We start from the raw sequence: 21,399 nt of genomic DNA on the forward strand, positions 1-21,399 counted from the left end.
TTGCACTCTATCGCAGCGGCTTCCTAGCCCGCTTGCCCCGCTTGTAGCCGGCTCGCCCCCTCCATGGGGTGGTCCATGCAGTATTCAGGGCTTTTGTCTGGCGATGTGAGCCCATGTGCTCCCTTAGCGGAGCCTTGTCATTGGCACAACGACATTCATGAGGCATCGCGTTGTGCTCAGCGTCGCTGAAGTGATGCTCTGGGTTACCTCCTTGGAGGGTCGCAAAGAAGGCACATAGCAAAGGGGCATTGGCCCGTACTACACTAGAGAGGATGGGGCTTCGGGGAGCCTCGTGGATGACAAGGTGCTCTAGCTCCATCTAGAAGGACTCCGCCATGCTCTAGACTCCCAAGGGTAGATCTAGGGGTTGTACTAGAAGTGATGCGGCAGCGGGAGTGCCTCACTGGTAGTGGTCCAGTGATGAATGTTCGCTAGCATGGAAAACATCTAGCGGTGGTCCAACATAGTGGGGTCTGGCCCCCAAGCTATGCCAGATCTGTTGGGCCAGGACCTCAAGATTTGCCCTCAAGGGCCCTAGCGGAGGGGGCGATGCTGGGGGCTCAATGCCTGCCAGCGCAGCCCCTTGGAGTAGATGAAGCTCGCCATAGCAGTCGGTGATGTAGGCCAGGGTCCCAAAGTTGAGGACCTAGCTCGGAGCGAAAGCATCATCCATGATGGAGAGCTTGCTGGGGAAGCGGACACCACCGTCTGGGGCGGTGCCACCTGCTCAGGTGATGAGGCGGGTGGCTCTAGCCATCATAGAGCTAGAATCGCACTTGACACTGCTCCCTACCAGGCGCACCAGCTGTCGTGGGGTCCAAACCACGACAAGCATGTTGTTTGAGTCGGTGTCAGAGTATGGGTCTCCAGTGGCTTGAGTGGACTTAGGAACACAAGAATCACGTAGAGGAGATGCAACGGTTTATCCTGGTTTGGGCCAATTTAGTCCCTACATCCAACAGCTGATGATCCTTATACTCAATAGCACCCAAAATCGGGGGTTACAACAGAGTGTAAAGGAAGAAGATTTGGTATGGGGGTTAGCTTGATGCTAATCCTAAGGTTACCTTGCCACCGGTGGAGCCTTTCCTCTTGTCGGAGAGGAGGAAGACGATGGGATGCAGTGGAGGAGAGGCTCTTGGTGCCCCTCTCTAGGTTACCTTGCTCTCCGTGCAGAGTGGAGGTGGATGGAATGGAGTGTCTGGCGATTGAAAATGGGATCCTCCCCGCTCTAGGTCTGACCTTATCCCTTATATAATGAGATAGGTCGGGTACATGGTGGTTTGGGGGTTTAGTCTACAGTCTACATGTGCTAGAGTCTAGAGGGTCTTGCAGTAGTGTGTCGTGGACCACCACGGTGTGTTGGAGCCAAAGAAGCCTTGGGCGTCGTTCGACTGCTCTATTTTGACACTGCGTGTCAGGCGCTGTCAGCTTGGACCGACCTCCCCTGGGTGAGACCTTCTAGAGTCTTCTTGGTAGCGGAAGAGGTCAGCTCTAGGGGGCTGACATGCGGGCCTAGAAGCCCATGAGCCCTCGAAGGCCGTGGGAAGCTTTGTCTTCTTGTGTCATGCCCCAGACGTGACCCTATCGGAGGAGCAGTTAGCAGGGCCACGCCTAGGGAGAGGTGTCGAGGAGCCCCCGAGCATCGGTAGCTCGGGGCCTATCTTCTTATGTCTGGGCCTTGGCTGGCGTTGTGAGCCAGGCAGGAGCTAAGGGTTGGGCTTGGTCGTGCCGTAGATCAGAAGCCCAAGGCTTGGGGAAGCCCCTGAGCCCTAGGCGAAGGCTGTGGTCGAGTCAGGCTCGGCTAGATCTCCTTGCCAGAGGGTGCGCGCGAGCATGCTCGATGGTGTAAGTGCAATCAAGCCCTATTGTGGGTTTTGGCATTGATGACCACCAAATTAGAGGACTAATGAGGTTTATTGAGATGACAAGCAGGGAATCAAAGAATGAGGATGATGTACAGGTTACAAGTGTCCAAATTACGAAAGGTGGCTAGACCCAGCTCAAAAGAGATTTAAATTCATTTATGTTTTGAATTTAAGTTTAGGGAAAGCCATACTATTAAGAGGGATTTTAGGACAATTGGTCAACTGTTGAACTAGATGCTCAAATTCACAGATCTACATCATCTCACCTAGTCAAAATAGCCAACCAAATTTCAGATCATATTACTTGTTTTGGCTAGGACGGCAGTGTCGCCCTGTTAAGAGCAGCAGTGCCGCCCTTAACTGACTGTTGGATTCAGGGAGTATTTATACCCCTTAGGCCCGGCCCACAACGGTCATCTTCCTCATAGAGTCACTTTGCTCGAAAATAGACAGAACCAAAGCTCATCCCTCTCCACCATTGTTGCTCCTCCATCCCTCAAGCAAATCCTTGATTCCAACCATCAAAACTTGAGAGAAAAGGCAGCAAAACTCGATTGGAGAGTAGATCCACTGATTCTCAAAGTCTAAGAGCATTTGGTTCACGCTTGACCGACGGTTCTAGGGTTTATTACTCTTGGAGCTTGCTCCTAGCCGGCTAGGCGTCGCCCTTGTGCTTGCCAACTTGTGTGGCAGCCTTGGGAGGTTTGTAACCTCATTCGAAAGCTAAGAAATCACCCCTCACCTCAAGAGTTCACTCTCTTGATTTGAGAACGAGGGTAAGGCAAGCCTTTGTGGCAAGCTTAAGCCTTTTGTGGCTTCCTCAACAACGTGGACTTAGGCAAACCTTAGTGGTGAGCTGAACCATGGGATAAATCTTGCGTCTTGCATACTTCGTCTTTATTATACTTGTTGTTTACTTTGTTGCTAGCTGTTGTTAGGGTTTAGTTGCTCGATTTACATTTGTGTGAAGTTTCTATGGTATCTAGTCTTTGAACTGGATCTTGAAGTTATATTGCAGGATTAAGCAGCTAGTGGGGTCAGGTTCATATCTGTTAAATCTCAACTATGTTAGATTAATTTTTGTAGAGCGGCAGTGCCGCCCTCTGTTCTAACAGAGTTTTGAGTTGAATTTTTACAGGCCTATTCACCCCCCTCTAGGCCTTCTTTATCTTCCTGTAGATCCTACAAGTGGTATCAGAGCGAGGTTGCTTCGCATACGCTTCACCGTGTGAAGTATGGAAGAAGGAGAAGGTTCGAAGAACGTTCGTGTTGCGGACTCAAGTGGTGTACACATTGAGGATGTCGGCAGCAGCAGCAGCAAGCTGTCCATGTCCACAGCAAGTGATGCCACCATCAAAGAACCCAAGACCACCGATGCCGAAAGAAGAAAGGCAAGAAAAGAAAGAAAAGCCGCAAAGATCTCGACAAGAGAAGCTGGAGAAAAGAAGAAGGAAGAGCAGCGTCTCAAAGACAAGAAGAAGAGAAAAGAAGAAAGAAGAATCACAAGAGAGGCAAGAGCTAAGAGAAGGGCAGCAAGAACTCAAGATCAAGAGAAGAATGAGTATGATGCATCATCTAGTGAGCTCTCTAGTAGCTCAGACGATGGAGATGATGATGTATCATACCATGCTTCAAAAGATAGCAAGGAGGTGAAGAGCAAGGACAAAAAGAAGGATAACAAGGACAAGGGCAGCAACAACAACAAGAACAAATATGCCGCCATATCCTTTAATTATTCTTATTTGTCTAACCATAACAAAAGGTCCTTTGTCAATGTACCCGCGGGAAAGTTGCCTCATTTTGATGGGACAAACTTTGCCAAGTGGAAGCACTTGATGAGTGCCTATCTTGTAGGTCTTCACCCCGGTCTTTGGGAGATTGTGGTGAATGGATTGCAGCCACCAGAAGATCCCGAAGCGCCAACAAATGAAGAGCTAGCTGCTGTCCATCTCAATGGCCAAGCCACAAATATTCTCCTCAGTGCCTTGGATGGAAATGAGTACAACCGAGTGATGAATGTCAATGTTGCAAAATAGATTTGGGACACTTTGCATCTAGCACATGAAGGTGTAGATAAAGTGAGGAAAGCAAAGATTGATTTGTTGATGGCCAAGCTCAATAGGTTTGTGATTATAGATGAAGAGGGGCCACAAGAGATGTTTGATAGATTAATGACCTTAGTGGGCAAGATTAGAGGCTATGGGTGTGATGAGCTTGATGATCACAAGGTTGTGAAGGTTATGTTAGAGGCCTACTCACCAAGAAATGAGACCATAGTCACCTTGATTAGGGATAAGAAGAAGTTTGAGCACTTCACACCTAATGATGTGCTTGGAAGATTGTTGACATTTGACATGCAAAGAGAAGAAGCTAATGAGAGGAGAAGACTTGGTGAGTTGCAAGCCAAGCTAGAAGGCATGAAGATCAAGGAAGTAGCTCTCAAGGCCAACAAATCAAGCAATCAAGGCATCTCCAACAAGGTAAAGGGCAGCAAGCAAGCATCAACAAGTCAACCCAAGGAAATCAAGTCAACTCCACAAAATGATGATCCAAGTTCATCCTCAAGTGAAGATGAAGATGATGGGGCTGATTATATGAAGATTGATGACATGGCTTTGTTCATGAAGAGCTATCACAAGGGGTTGAAAAAGAATGGGTATAAAATAGTGCAAAGAAGGTTCCCCAATAAGAAGAAGAGGACTTGCTACAATTGTGGCAGCACGGAGCACTTCATTGCTAAGTGTCCTATGACAAGAAAGAGAACAAATATAAGAAGGACAACAATGAGGGCAAGCATGAGCACAAAAGGAGATATAAGCAAATGGGAGAGGCACACATTGGGCATGAGTGGGACTCAACTAAAGAGTCAAGTGAAGAGGATATGAAGATTGCAACCGTGGCTATTCAAAAGTCATCCTCTACCTCAAGGCTCTTCAACAACATGTCCGATGATGATGACCACTGCTCCACTCATGTTTGTCTTATGGTAAAGGGTGAGAAGGTAAATCGAAAGGCTAAATCTCCTCCACCTCCTAGTGACATCTCTAGTAGTGAACTTAGTGATTCTAGTGATAATGATACTAGTGATGTTGAGAAATATGTTAAGTTGACCAAAAAGTTAGATTCTAAAACTAAGCTCTTCATCATGAATCTGATGGAGGAACTAGAAAGTGTCAAAGTTAAGCTAGCCGATAGAGATGATTATCTTGAGGAAACCGAAAAGATGTATATTGGCTGCAAGGAAGCTCTTGAGTTAGAGAGAAGTGAGGTGGACTCTTTGAACAAGGCCTTGGCCGAAGAACAAAGAGAACATGCTCTCACAAAGAAGGCAAATATTGCACTCAATGACAAGTATTGTGTCTTAGTTGAAAAGCACAACAAACTTGAGAAGCAATATAACCTTCTATGCGAGAGCACCCTACTTCCCTCCAACACAAATGACATTTCTATTTCCTCCACTAGCCAAGGGTGTGGAAAATGCTATAATCTTGACTTAAAAGTTTATTCCACTAACCTTGCAAACTTGGAGGTCATGAAAAAGGAGATTGCTAGGCTCAATGCTATGTTAGGAAAAAGGGGCATGGAAGGTAAGAAACCTGCTAGTGGCAAAGGCGAAAAACCAATGAAGCCACAATACAAAGATGGAAGAAATCCACGCATCAAAGATGGGCTTGGGCATACTCATGGAGGTAAAACCAATGGAAGAAAGGTAATAAATGGATATGAGTGTGTTCAGTTCGTGAGCAAAGGGCAAGAAGGTACAGATAGGTCTGCACAGAAGGTGGCACAAGGCCAGTCCAGAGCAGCACCGCGGCCTATGGGCGGCAGTGCCACTATGAAGGGCGGCAGTGCTGCTCCCCATAGAAAAGGGAAGACCACCTCCTACTCCTCTGCTCATGACAAGTCCAAGAAGAAGGTGTCACTTCTAGAGCAGGTTGTTCAGAAACCAAAGAAATCTATCTAGGTCACTCCAAATAGATATGCTTATCAACCAAAGGCAAAATCACCTCCTCAATGTTTGGATTCTAACTTTGTTTTATAGCACAACAGCAAGGGGGAGGTGTTTGCCAAGTTTGTTGGCAATGGTCGAAATGTTTATCATAATGCTTCTATTTGGGTTCCTAAAGTTCTTGTGACTAACATGCAAGGCCTCAAGAATATTTGGGGACCTAAGACTTGGAACTAAACTTATGTTGTAGGAATACTCCTCTGGTGGGTTAAGTTGGGTGCTTGATAGTGGATGTACAAATCATATGACCGGAGAAAGGAGTATGTTCTCATCATATTCCCCAACTACAAATTCAGATGAAAATATCATATTTGGTGATAATTCAAAAGGGAGTGTGATTGGACTTGGTAAAGTAGCTATTACACTTGATCATTCAATTACAAATGTCTTACATGTTGATTTCTTGAAGTACAATCTGCTGTCCGTCTCTCAATTATGTGAGATGGGCTACAATTGTCTCTTCATGGATAAGGGTGTGGAAGTCTCTAAGAGGGAGGATTCCTCAATTGTCTTTATGGGTCACCTCAAGAACAAGCTTTACTTAGTTGATTTCAGCAAAAGTAAAGCTAAGCTTGAGACCTGTTTAGTGGTAAAATCTAGCATGGGTTGGCTATGGCATCGCCGACTGGCTCATGTTGTGATGAGGAACTTGGCCAAACTCCTAAAAGACAACCACATTCTTGGACTAACCAATATTCAATTTGAGAAAGATAGGATTTGTAGTGCTTGCCAAGCCAGAAAGCAAGTAGGTGTACCACACCCACCAAAGAGCATCATGACTACCACACAACCACTGGAGTTGATTCACATGGATCTCTTTGGACCGGTCGCCTACATAAGCATCGGGGGTAACAAATATGATCTAGTTATTGTTGATGATTATTCCCGTTTCACTTGGGTGTTCTTTGTTTATGATAAGTCCTAGGTGCAAGAAAAAGTCAAAATATTTGTGAGAAGGTCACAAAGGGAGTTTGGCCTTCCTATCAAGAAGATAAGAAGTGACAATGGGACCGAATTCAAGAACACTCTAGTTGAAGAGTTTCTTGATGATGAGGGCATCAAACATGAGTTTTCAACTCCGTACACCCCTCAACAAAATGGTGTAGTAGAGAGGAAGAACCGTACACTTCTTGATATGGCAAGGACAATGCTAGATGAATACAAGATGTCGGATCTCTTTTGGAGTGACGCCGTCAACACCGCTTGCCATGCCATCAACCGTCTCTACTTACACAAGAAACTCAAGAAGACCTCATATGAGCTTCTAACCGGTAACAAACCAAAGGTGTCATACTTTAGAGTGTTTGGGTGCAAGTGTTTTATACTTAACAAAAGACCCAAAACCTCCAAATTTGCACCTAAAGTTGATGAAGGAATTCTTCTTGGCTATGGATCAAATGAGCATGCCTATCGTGTCTTCAACAAAACCATGAGAAGAGTTGAAGTCACGGTAGATGTGACATTTGATGAATCTAATGGCTCTCAAGTGGAGTAAGTTGATTCAAGTGTTGTAGGAAAGGAGGATCCACCATGTGAGTCAATCAAGCAAATGGCTATCGGCGACATTAGGCCACAAGAAGATCGAGCTCCTAATGATGAGGATCCCTAGGCAGTTGCTGCACAAATTTCCGCTGACGTACTTCATTGACAAGGGCAGCACTCACCTGCTGAACATCAGCAGGGCGGCAGTGCCGCCCCATCCACCACAGCAACAGCTGCTTCAACTCCTACTCCACCACTTCAAGGGCTCAACCTAGAACCTATTTTTGGACAAGAAGAGACTGAAGGTCTAGAAGAAGAACAAGGAGGTGTTGAGCATCCAAGGCTACGTCAAACTATACAACGGGATCACCCCGTTGACAACATTCTTGGGAGCATTCGAAAGGGGATAACAACTCGCTCACATTTAGCAAATTTTTGTCAATATTACTCATTTGTTTCCTCTTTGGAACCCCTCAAGGTAGAACAAGCACTTGGAGATCCGGATTGGGTCATGGCCATGCAAGAAGAGCTTAACAACTTCGAGAGAAACCAAGTGTGGAACTTGGTGGAAAGGCCCAATACCAATGTCATTGGTACCAAGTGGGTCTTCTGCAACAAGCAAGATGAAAATGGCGTGGTGACACGGAATAAGGCAAGATTGGTGGCCCAAGGCTTCACTCAAGTAGAGGGCTTGGACTTTGAAGAAACATATGCACCGGTGGCAAGACTTGAAGCAATTCGAATGCTTCTAGCCTTTGCTGCCCATCATGACTTCAAGCTATACCAAATGGATGTCAAGAGTGCATTCCTCAATGGCCCAATACAAGAGTTGGTGTCTGTGGAGCAGCCACCGGGGTTTGAAGATCCCAAGTTCCCAAACCATGTCTATAAACTCCAAAAGGTGCTCTATGGGCTTAAGCAAGCACCAAGAGCATGGTATGAATGCCTTAAGGAATTCTTGCTCAAACAAGGCTTTGAAATAGGCAAAGCCGACCCTACACTCTTTACTCACAAAGTTGGAAATGATATATTTGTGTGCTAAATATATGTCGATGACATAATATTTGGTAGTACTAATCATGTGTATTGTGATGAGTTTAGTAGGACTATGACTAAGACATTTCAGATGTCCATGATGGGTGAGCTGAAGTTCTTCCTTGGATTTCAAATCAAGCAAATGAAGGAAGGGACATTCATTAGCCAAACCAAGTACACCCATGATATGCTTAACAAGTTTGACATGGTGAATGCCAAGCCTATCAAAACTCCCATGTCAACTAATGGACATCTTGATCTAAATGAAGAAGGGAAAGCCATCGACATCAAGGTATATCGTTCCATGATTGGCTCTTTACTTTACTTATGTGCATCTAGGTCGGATATAATGCTTAGTGTGTACATGTGTGCTAGATTTCAAGCTAACCCAAAAGAGTGCCATTTAGTGGCTATTAAGAGAATCTTAAGATATTTAGTACACACTCCTAACCTTGGCTTGTGGTATCCCAAAGGCTCCAAGTTCAATCTACTTGGCTATTCAGATTCTAATTATGCCGGTTGCAAGGTAGATAGAAAAAGCACTTCAGGGACATGTCAATTCCTTGGACGGTCCCTAGTGTCTTGGAGTTCTAAGAAGCAAAATTGTGTAGCCCTTTCCACCACTGAGGCCGAGTATGTTGCAGCCGGTGCATGTTGTGCTCAACTACTTTGAATGAAGCAAACCCTTCTTGATTTCAGATGTCAATTTACCAAAATTCCACTCTTGTGTGACAATGAAAGTGCCATAAAGCTTGCAAACAATCCCGTAAGCCACTCAAGAACCAAACACATAGACATCCGACATCATTTCTTGAGAGACCACGAAACCAAAGGAGATATCGAAATTCGTCATGTGAGCACCGAAAAATAACTAGCCAATATCTTCACTAAGCCTCTCGATGAGTCAAGGTTTTGTGCTTTACGTAGTGAGTTAAATATACTTGATTCTCGTAACATGGTCTAAAATATAGCACACCTCTGTTGACAACCAAGCAATATAGGAAAATGATTTAAAAGGATATTACATTGTGTTTCAAAATCACTTTAAAAAGACCAACTAAGTGTCATGACCATTGTCTGTATTGTTGATTGCTTACTGGTCATGATATTTAGAGAATATATATCCATATCTGAGGTTAAGAAAGTCATAAAGTTTCAGCGTAATCCCTGCAAAATTGGCAGGGCGGCAGTGCCACCCATTATGGCCGGCAGTGCCGCTCTCTGAAAACTGGGCCATTTTTAGCCAATTTTGGTTGGGTCACGGGGCCCGTTTTCTTCTACTTATTCCTTCTCTGGCCCCCGACGCAACTCTCTCCTTCTCTCCCAGTCGACGCCGACACCTGTGCTTCTCTCTTCCCATTATGGCCGGCAGTGCCGCTCTCTGAAAACTGGGCCATTTTTAGCCAATTTTGGTTGGGTCACGGGGCCCGTTTTCTTCTACTTATTCCTTCTCTGGCCCCCGACGCAACTCTCTCCTTCTCTCCCAGTCGACGCCGACGCCTGTGCTTCTCTCTTCCTCTTTCACAAGCACACGCCGCCGCTGTTCCTTGCAGACTGCCACTCCGGCAGTGCCGCCCCTGTAGCCGACCGAGACTCTTCTTTGCTGGTCACTGCAGGAGGCTCCTGGTCGAGCCGTTTCTTCTCTTCTCCCTCCACTCCAACGGTTTGGAAGCAAGGTGAAACCCTAAACCCTTCTCGATCTATGCAATGTGAAGCTTTTGGTCATGGATTTCAGTTTCTAGGGGGAGTATGAAGGATTTAGAAAGATTTTTGATGGTTGAATCAAGTTGATTTTGGATTTCACCAGTTGGATGATTTTGGAGAGAGCGGCAATGTCGCCCTTGGGACCATTAATGGCACCCCTCGTAGATTCTAACTGCTATACTCAATTTCATATAGCTGGTGAAGTTCAGAATGGATTGGATTCACTTATCAAAAATTGTTTTAAAAGTTTTTCATACTCAATCTTTCAAACCCATGGCTAGGGTTTCATGTGTTCTCTGTTTAGACTGTGATTATGAAATTGTGATGATGAATAGACACTATTGGAAATAGGATTTAACCAGAACGAGAAAATTGAAGATGAAATAGTGAAGCTACTGAGGGCGGCAGTACCGGCCTCAGGGGGCGGCAGTGCCGCCCTACCATGCTGATTTCAAAATCAGCACAGCTTCCTGTGTCATCTTCAAAGTTCTTTTTCTTGTTAAAACCTACTTGCAGCTATGTCTAACTCATTATCTTTTATAGTTTCTTATCAAGTCTCATTTATATTGCATAGATGGACTGAGGTAAAAGGAAGGTGTTGACAACCAAGCAAAAGGTCAAGAGAGGCAGGGGACAGGCGAGCTATACTCCCAGAGACAGAGATCTTGATGAAGACCTTGCTGAAGAGGAAAACATTCAGAGGATGGGAAGAACTATTTGTGTGTGGCCTGATTCTCCTTTGCACATTTCAGAGTTTGATAGCAACTACATGAGAAATAACACCGATAGGTTCGATCTCATTCCTCCCCAAAACAGTGATGATCATAGAGTTGTTGATTATTCCATGAGTTGGAAGAAGACAGGTGAAGCCAGAGAGATTGATCCCTACTTTTCTGACAGATCAAATGGTATTGATTATAGATTTTGGAATGCTTTCCAATCTGATTTTTATGCTATAGCCATTCTATCTAAGTCCAAGGGCAAGATTAGCAAGATGCAGTACATTGACTTTGGTGACTTGGAGAGCAGGGATGATCATCAGTTTGCTACAGCAATCAAGACCTGTGACCGCTTTGAGATGACAGACATCATGAGTTTCAGGTATGACTGGAACAGGGAGATTCTTGCTCAATTTCATGCTACTTACTATTGGAACAGGAAAGTGGATGAGCTTCATTGGATGACTGATGGGCGACATTATCGCATTGATTTTGTCACCTTCTGTCGAATTCTTGGTTTTGGACACATCCACAGGGCATATGAGAGGATACATAATGAGCGTCGTTTTGAGCCAATGGAAGTAAGTTTCATGTGGGAGGATCAAAATCTTGTAGTTCCTGATTGGTCAAGAACAAAGCTCAAGAGTTTTTATTACATCATGAACAATCTTTTTAGGATCACTCTCAACCCTAAAGACAATGCAACAGATTTGAATGGCTATATCACTAATGTGTTGTCTAGGTTTCCCAACAGTGAGAAATTTAATGTTCCAAGGTTTATTTGGGTTGAGCTTGCATATGCCATGGATGATGGGAGGAGATCTTTGCCCTATGCTCCTTACCTCATGTTTATGATTGAGAGAGTGACTGACATGTGGTCCCTAAGGATTATGAGCATACTGTGTATAAGATCAAAAAGACCCATGGTGGTTTAGGGGGACTTGGCTCAGCTACTCAGCACACTGGTTCTGGAGGACTTGGAGATAGTGGGGCAGCAGGCGTTCATCCCTTTGGAGCTGAACATAGAGATATTCCTGAGCCGTCCAGGGCTAAAGAACAAAAGAAGAAGTCAAAGTGGGGAAAGATGAATGCATGGATGAAAGCAATTTTTGCTCAGTGTACATATGCCTCACAGACTATTTATGAGGATCGAATGGAGAACAGAGAAGCAGTGAGGCATGCTAGGGAGATGGCAGGGCTGCCACCACTTCCACCAGTGCAGCCACCACCTCAGTTTCCTAACTTGCCTCGCCTTTCTTCTTCTGATGAGGAGCAGGATCAGGCAGATAAGCACCATGATGAGCAGCCAGAAGATCAGCATTTTGAGGAGCCCCCAAGGCAGGAGGACCTTGGTGCAGAGATTCACCCTACAGAGGCCGATCCATAGGTTCAGGCAGCTTTGCTTCGCACATATTCCAGGAGACTGCGTCCTTCGACGGATCAGCCAGGGCCTTCTACATCAGCTGGGGCAGTTCCTCTGCGACGTTCAGCATGCTTCACTTCGCACACCCACGACGCCGGACGTGCTCACATCGACTCCGACAGTGATGAGTGATCTCTCTTCTTCTTCTTCTTCTTCTTCTCTTTTTGGTACTTGATGCCAAAGGGGGAGAAAATTAGAGGGGTCAATAGTTTTTCGACGCCATACACCTTATGATTCTTCGCTGCTGCACTTATGTTCAGATCCGATGAGAGTAATTGTCAGGTTGTGAGTTTGAGAGTCGCTCAAAACTCTATTTTATGAAATTATGCTACTGGGTGACTTTATTTGCTTCAGATATGGACATGTATTCATGGTTACTGTTTTAGCTTGTCATATTCTGAGTTTAAATTGTTTTATATTCATATGATCTGCTGTAGAAATCTGTTTGCTACCTGACTAACATAGTCAGGGCGGCAGTGCCGCCCTCTGCTGTATCAGCCAGAATCTTGTGTGCTTGAACTAATATAACCTGTCATATGCATCATGTTTATTCCTGTGACACTTTGTTCAGCACCCCACAGCAGGCATGGATGTAGGGGGAGGTTCCCATCACACCTAAAATGTGAATCATGGCCTTTTAGGTCAGTTTGAGAATTCAAATCTCTATTCACAGATTTAAGGGGAGGCTCCTACATCCATGATTCGAAAATCTCAGTTTAGATTTCATATCATATGTAAGCTCTAATTGGGTTGTTATCAATTACCAAAAAGGGGGAGATTGTAAGTGCAATCAAGCCCTATTGTGGGTTTTGGCATTAATGATCACCAAATTAGAGGACTAATGAGGTTTATCGAGATGACAAGCAGGGAATCAAAGAATGAGGATGATGTACAGGTTACAAGTGTCCAAATTACGAAAGGTGGCTAGACCCAGCTCAAAAGAGGTTTAAATTCATTTATGTTTTGAATTTAAGTTTAGGGAAAGCCGTACTATTAAGAGGGATTTTAGGATAGTTGGTCAACTGTTGAACCAGATGCTCAAATTCACAGATCTATATTATCTCACCTAGTCAAAACTGCCAACCAAATTTCAGATCATGTTACCTATTTTGGCTAGGGCGGTAGTGCCGCCCTATTAAGAGCGGCAGTGCCGCCCTTAACTGACCGTTGGATTCGGAGAGTATTTATACTCCTCAGGCCTAGCCCACAACGGTCATCTTCCTCACAGAGTCACTCTGCTCGAAAATAGACAGAACCAAAGCTCATCCCTCTCCACCATTGTTGCTCCTCCATCCCTCAAGCAAATCCTTGATTCAAACCATCAAAACTTGAGAGAAAAGGCAGCAAAACTCGATTGGAGAGTAGATCCACTGATTCCCAAAGTCTAAGAGCATTTGGTTCATGCTTGGCCGACGGTTCTAGGGTTTATTACTCTTAGAGCTTGCTCCTAGCTGGCTAGGCGTCGCCCTTGTGCTTGCCAACTTGTGTGGCAGCCTTGGGAGGTTTGTAACCTCATTCGAAAGCTAAGAAATCACCCCTCACTTCAAGAGTTCACTCTCTTGATTTGAGAACGAGGGTAAGGCAAGCCTTTGTGGCAAGCTCAAGCCTTTTGTGGCTTCCTCAACAACGTGGACTTAGGCAAACCTTAGTGGTGAGCTGAACCACGAGATAAATCTTGCGTCTTGCGTGCTTCGTCTTTATTATACTTGCTGTTTACTTTGTTGCTAGCTGTTGTTAGGGTTTAGTTGCTCGATTTACATTTGTGTGAAGTTTCTGTGGTATCCAGTCTTCGAACTGAATCTTGAAGTTATATTGCAGGATTAAGCAACTAGTGGGGTCAGGTTCATATCTGTTAAATCTCAACTGTGTTAGATTAATTTTTATAGAGCGGCAGTGCCGCCCTATAATGCCGGCAGTGCTGCCCTCTGTTCTAACAGAGTTTTGAGTTAAATTTTTACAGGCCTATTCACCCCCCCCCCTCTAGGCCTTCTTTATCTTCCTGTAGATCCTATAGATGGGCATAGCCCTCGAGCCCTCGGGCGATCTTGAAGGAGTTGGTTGGGGGGTCTTCTTCATTCGGGAACAATTAGACCCGAGGCTTAACATACCTGTATGTTAGGATCTCGTCACAAATGGAGGGATAGATGCACCACTTAGTTGGTGGGAAAGGCACACCAAGGTAATCTTTGTTCCTTATTATTTTTTTGCTTGTTCTTTTGTCAAGTTAGTTTGTACTAACAGTGAATTCTCCTCATTTTTTAGAAGCAGCCAGAGTGCAGGAAATTCATGTATGGGTTGCCTAGATTCTTTCCTCATATTGTTGAGCTTTTCTAGAACACTACTGTTGATGGCTCTACAACCACCATCCCTGGCCTATCCTGCTATGACCAAGAGATAGGGATAGATGACGGAGATGAAGATGGTGCTGCTACTGCAGAGAACTTTGGCTTCCAGACCAGTCCACCTAGTATCAGCAACAGCCACAAGAGGGGAAGCAGCACTACTGACACAGCCTCGAGTCCAAGCAAGAACAAAAAAGTTCTAGTTAATGTTATTATGCAGGGGCTGGTCACTCAATTGGAGATTACTACTGACAAAGAAGTGAGTGCTTTGAAAGAAATATCATAGAGCAAGAGAGGGGAAGTTTCTCAAGCAAAGCAAGCCAAGATTGATGATGTTGCAAGGTGCCTAAACTTGACTGTGGAGGCTAGGGCAGACAAAGCTTCAAATGAGTACTACATTGCTACCATGATGTTCAGAAGTAGCTACAACAGATTGGTCCTCAATAACTTCGATATAAAGGAGCAAAGGATGGCATGGTTGAGGAGGGCCACCTAACATGGTTGAGGAGGAAAGGATGGCATGGCAGAGGACTATGCAGCTAGAGTATCAAGTTTGGCAGCCTTAATTTTATTTTGCTTAGGACCTTTAATTTATGATGAACTTTGTAAAGTTAATGAACCATGGTATTTGTCTAGACCTTGTAATGTTTGTTGGACAATGTAATGTGTGTTGCTGCCATGATTGGTGATGTTGTTGGGCTGCTGCCAAGTAATTTTGTTGCTGCCATAATTCAAGACTGTTTCTTAACACTTATTTCACATTTAATTCTTATGATGATCATGGCGCAAATAATGGAGGGGTTGCTAGTGGTGGAGGGGATGTTACTAATGGAGGGGCTGCATCTGATGGAGGGGCTACTGCTGGTGGGGGGTCTGTTGCTGGTGGAGTGCCTGATGATGGTTGGAGTACTACTGATGATGGTGCCACTACTGAAGACTCTTATGACAAGTGGTCTACTGATGATGATTGATCAGATATTGATGATGAAGGGGACTCTACTGAAGATGAGGAAGAAGCTTTGACAATGCATGTTCTAAGGTGTCAGCAGAAGAGGAGAAGGATTGCTACTGTTGTTCTATTGCTAGGTATGTACCACTATGACAAGTACATGAACAAGGCTACTTATAGAGTTCCTCTTGAATATGGATATCAGTGGACTATGAGAACCCTAGGACATAGGAGATAATGCTATAACATGTTTAGGATGCACAATGATGTTTTTTATAGCCTGCACACTATGCTTGCTGAGAGATCTAGTCTAAAGTCCACTAAGAAAATGACATCTATAGAGGCTCTCGCAATGTTTTGTGGATGTGTGGTGCCCCTCAGTCAATGAGACAAGTTGATAATAGATTTGAGAGGTCACTAGGGACATGTAGCAACAAGTTTGATAAGGTACTATCTAGTGTCATGAAGCTAGCTACTGATATCATTAGGCCGAAAGATCTAGAATTTACAACTATTCATAGAAGGTTACAATCTTCTCGGTTTGCTCTGTACTTTGATAATTGCATTGGAGATATAGATGGGACACATGTACCTATCACTATGCCAACTGAGAAGGTAGTCCAGTACACAGGAAGGAAAGGAATCATCACTCAGAATGTGTTGGTCGTATGTGACTTCGATATGAGATTTACTTTTGTTTTGACTAGATGGCCTGGCTCGGTTCATGATATGAGGGTGTTCAATGATGCACTTGAGAAGTTTGGTAACAAGTTTCCACATCCACCTGAAGGTATACATGTGCTCTTCAATGTCTTCTTTGTCTTTGTTGTAGTATTTGTCATGTTACACAAGATATTGTGTTGTTTAGAGAATTTTTATCTTATTGACTCGGGGTACCCAAATCGATCGGGTTTTCTTGCACCATACAAGGGTACAAAATACCATGTCCCCGAATGGAGAGAAGGCCCTGGGCCAAGAGGTAAAAAAGAGTTGTTTAATTATACACATTCTTCACTTAGAAATATCATAGAGAGGTCTTTTTAGAGTTCTAAAGATGAAGTGGAGAATTTTGTTGGATTTACATAGCTTTCTGATGGCAAAGCAAAGCAAAATAATCATGGCATGCATGGCACTGCACAGTTTCATTAGATAGAGTGGTATGATGGATGACCTCTTTGACTTGTGTGATCAAGATGAAAACTATAACCCAAATGAGGAAGGAACTTCAACTCAAGCAACTGGAGGCAATACACGTTATGGAGACGAAGATGAAAACATGAATCAATTTCGTGATTGGATAGCCAATGGTTTGTTTGCAAGGTCATAGATGTGACATGGTTTGTAACAATGAAGTTTTTTTTTGTAAACAATTTGAACATTGTTTGTGAGTGAGAATGAACATTGCGGCTAGCAGCTAGCAGAGCAGGCACGTGCGCAGGAGCCAGCAGCGCAGCCACCGTTCGCGCCAAATGCCAGGGGCAGTAGGTGAACATTAATTAGGGGTGTTTTGGTCATTCTAAACATGCACATGTCAGGTTTAATCCAATTTAGTCCACCTAACCAAACATGACCTGACTAAATTTTAGGAGGCAGTTTAGCTGACTAATTTTAGGAGCTGGGAACCAAATAGGGCATAAGGATCTACCGAGGATAGCGGGTCACTTCCCCCCTCCCTAGTCCCAACCCGTCTCCACTGTTCATCTCCCCTACTGTCTAGATTCCTGCCTAGGCCCCTCACTCTTCATCCCTGGCGAGTGGTGAGGAAGATATTGCATCAGACAATCGTTGGACGAATGACATCACCAGAAGAATCAATGGCTAGATCCTTACTTCCAACTATGTGCGAGAAGTTTGTATGCAAGGTGCTTTATTTGAAGGACCGAAAACGATGACCACAGGAGGAGGTGAATGTGAGCCGTAAATTTTCTTTCTAAATTTTTGGGCTGCTGTCCCAAAATCACCGCCAAATGCTAAACTCGATACTCGTGATGCCCTCAAGCCAACTAGTGGCTGGATGTTCCCTAAGAACATAGCGGGACACCACACGATCTAACGAGATGCTCTCACACAGAACTAAAGATCTGAAAAGTGGGGTTTTTTTAGGGAACATCTGAAAAGTGGGTATTCAAATCCTACAGAGAAGAAGCAAGTTCCTGATTCAAAATACCAAGCCAGCTGGTGACAAGAGTATTGAGAAAAGTTACTTGGATCAGTAGAAAACGAACACAAAAGACGGAATGCAAACGGAACTCAAACGCATGAGAAGCGAAGAGATGGACCAGAAATTCCAGGCGTCAGACCAGAATTTCCAGGCCCCAAATAGCAGCACAGAACGAAGAGAGCACCGGATATACCCTGCGCACAACATCGGTGCGTGCCTTCACCGATTACAACCGGTGCTACCCGCACGATAGTGGGAACCGACCCTACCTGCACTGGTGTGCACCGGTGAATCCTGTGCGCGACGCGCAGAAAAGGGGGCGAGCACCAAAAAGGGTCTGGGCGCGAACGTGCGGTTGCGGAAGGCGCCAGGGCAGAGGCCGGAGACGCCATAGCAGAGAGGAGCGGCGGCTGTTTCGCGTCCTGCTTTGGGGTTCGGGAGTCTTTTGTTTTATTATTATTATTAGGGGTTGGGGTTCGGGAGTCGCCAACCCGCGAACATGTTTAAGCGAACGTGCTTGCGAGGCCGCGTTTTGAAAACGGTAAACACCAGCTCCGACGCCAGTTGGGACTCCCTGGGAACGGACGTGTGGCGTGACGTGCACCACAAGTTTGTTTTTTTATTCCATACTCATTTGCATGTTTCTTATTCTTTTCCGGACATCGCGCCACACTCCGCTCGTTGCTGCGGTGTTCTCCCACCACGCTCAGACCCTACGCCACTCGCTTGCTCGCTCCTCACTCCTCTTCCCCGCCCGTCACACGCCCCACCCGCACCTTGCACCTCGCTTTGGCCGTGCGCTGCGTCGCCCGCTCCCTCTCGTAGCACGCACTGCTCTCCAGGTTGAACCAAGGCCAGTGCTGTTGGTGCTAGATGGTGGTGGAGCTCGCGCGCCGCCACTAGTGCTGGTGGTGGTGGTGCTCGCACGTCGCCGCTCGCCGCGATCTCCCACCCCGATGACCGGAGTCGACCGGCCCTAGTTTTTTCCTCTTCTATGTTGCAAATGTATGTTTTCAGATGTTTCAGAGGTATGGTGCAATTGTTACATATGAATGTTGCAAAAGTAGATCGGGATGTTGCACATGTTGCATATCTGCAAGTGTTTTTAGTGTTATGTTGCGAGCGTTTTGAAAAATATTTTCAGACATACGTTGGAACAAGTGTTTTATCTGAATGTTGCATATGTTTCACATACATATTATAAATGTTTTATCTGGATGTTGTATATGTTTCACACATATGTTGCAAAAGTATATTTTATCTATGTCCTACGTATGTTATGTTTCACACACATGTTGCAAATGTTTTATCTGTATGTTGTATATGTTTCACACATATGTTGCAAAAGCATATTTCAAATATTTTATCTATGTCATATGAATGTTGCATTCAAGTATTTCATGTTGCAAGTGCTTCCAGGGGGCACGGTGAGTGATGGACGCCATGGCCCAGGCATCGGGGGATGGGGCGCGACAGAGCTGGAACCAACAGATAGGGCCACAGCGACGGGCGTAGGGTGCGCGTGCGAGGCGGAGGCGAGGCAGATGGAGGCGGGCTGCGTGGCCGTGCACCCGAACCTCGCTAGTGAAGGCAAAATAAAACCCACACATGCGTGGAAGATGCAGAACACTCACCAGTGGTCCAATCTCCTGTTGGATGAATATAACTTCTCATTAGACTTTGAACACCAATTTCCAACTACATGTAGTTGCCTTTAGAGGTATGCATGCACGGGATACCTGGTAATCATAAGCCACAATGGACAAGGCGAGTCCAGCGCCATAAGCCACAATGGACAAGGCGAGTCCAGCGCCAATGTAAGCCATTGTCAAGCTGTCCTCATTCCGGAAGGGAGCTGTGGCTCCATGAAACCATGGAAAACCAGCACTTCCAAGCATTCTTGATGCCAACAAACAGGGGTAAATTACTGGCAATTGAGCATACCTTCCGTCAGCCTGTGTCAATCAACAGATCTATGAGAACGGTAGCAGAATTTCAGCCTCAAGTTTCTGAAACACTATTCATACCGACGACCAGGCAAAAAACTAGCAGGCTGAGACTCATACCACTATGGTTGGTGCCGAGAGAAACCAAAAGGTTGAGAGAGCAAAATGGATGCTTGCTTGAGCTAAGACCAGGATCAGTACTCTTTTGTCTGAAACACAATAATTGTGGTCAGAAATGGGAATGGAACATGCAAGCACTGAAAAGCTTAAACTTCAACAATCATGATTCACGAGTTCATATTGTGAGAGATGGAAAAGCTGCTTCCTTTGATGCATTTTTCACATCAAAATTCAGGAACATCTCTTAAATTTGACTCAAGCAATTCCTCATATGCTAAATGTATTTCAACAAACCCATAAATACCTGGTCATATTTATTTACAAATTACAATTATGTTAAATGTATTTCCTCATAAGCAGTCTTGGTCATATTTATTTACAAATTACAATTATGTCTCATATTAAAATATTCATGGTCAATATTCAACGAAGTCGATTGCAATATCTTTAAAAGGTTACAGAACTGCATATGCTTTATAATGAAATCGTGAAGACTACTACAGATCAAACACAATCTCATCAGACATTGGCCGACTTATTTTCTCAGTTGTATCTAGATATGGTAAAATTTGCTCCTGGACATTATTTATGTAATACAGGTAGAGCTTTATCAACAGAAATGAGAAAGAAAGCACTGGGGCAAGCAAGCGGACTCAGCACTCACCTCTGAGGACATGGGCAATTTGGTAGCTCCCAATGGCAGACGCATGGTGGTGACTGGTACTTGATGCATTTCTGATATACAGAATTCCAACTACTGATATTGTGGCTGCAATATGCATAGGGAAGCAAGAATCTACTGTCATCATCACTAACGAATACATTTGTGATTTCTTGACTTCCAATAAGGGACACCGATTCAAAGAATTTCATCAGCTAGAATGTATTAAACAGAAGATCTTGCTTCTGGTCTTGCTGATAAGTCAGGATCAAGAACTTAATGATTCATACAGCACAGAGAACACAGTAATAGCACTTAGGTGTTTCAGAAAATACACAAACCTTCTCATGCTCCGGCACAAGCCACGTCTCAAAACAGAAAGAGAACACTGAAGAGGCAAAAGCCAGAATGAAATTGTTGATCCATGAACAACTAACAAAAGCACACTGAAACTCTTCACAGCACCTACTGCAAGCTGAAGTGCCCAGTAAATGCAAGCCCTTCGTGGTCCCCTATGATCATCAGTGAAAAACATAGACTGCTCACACTTCACAGTTGTATCATATAGCAGTACCTGTGCAAACGATTCATGTAGCTTATGAAACAAAAAACAACACACGCAAAGAAAAGAGAAAAACTACACATTCTAGGTTAGCGGCGGCGGTGCGCAGCTGTTTCGTTCTCCGGTGCATGCTGCTGACTTGGCGGGATGCATCGAATGCAGGTAATAATAACCGGCTGGTTGTTGCGGCGCGTGTAGTGAGGATGGCCAAGAGTCCGCCGACGGACAACGTCAACACCGCCCCACAATCACGGCCGTCGTCATCACGGCAAGGATTCCTTCACTCTCAATTCATTCTTGATACTGATGCTGAGGTAAATACGTAAGTGCGCTGGATATTTAATTTTCTATGTAGGTCACCATGACTCCTGATTCGAACCGCCAGTAGTGGCCGGAAGCAGGCACCGGCCGGCAAGCC

The 21,399-nt window shown here is 44.8% G+C and overlaps 1 pseudogene; it reads right to left on the minus strand.

The window, feature by feature from the left end:
• LOC136498956 (uncharacterized) overlaps positions 1–20,997 on the minus strand; it is a 37,923-nt pseudogene extending 16,926 nt beyond the window's left edge.
• Between the last annotated feature and the right edge of the window lie 402 nt (positions 20,998–21,399).

The sequence above is a fragment of the Miscanthus floridulus genome, chromosome 13, assembly GCF_019320115.1.
Source record: "Miscanthus floridulus cultivar M001 chromosome 13, ASM1932011v1, whole genome shotgun sequence".
Taxonomy (NCBI): Eukaryota; Viridiplantae; Streptophyta; class Magnoliopsida; order Poales; family Poaceae; genus Miscanthus; species Miscanthus floridulus.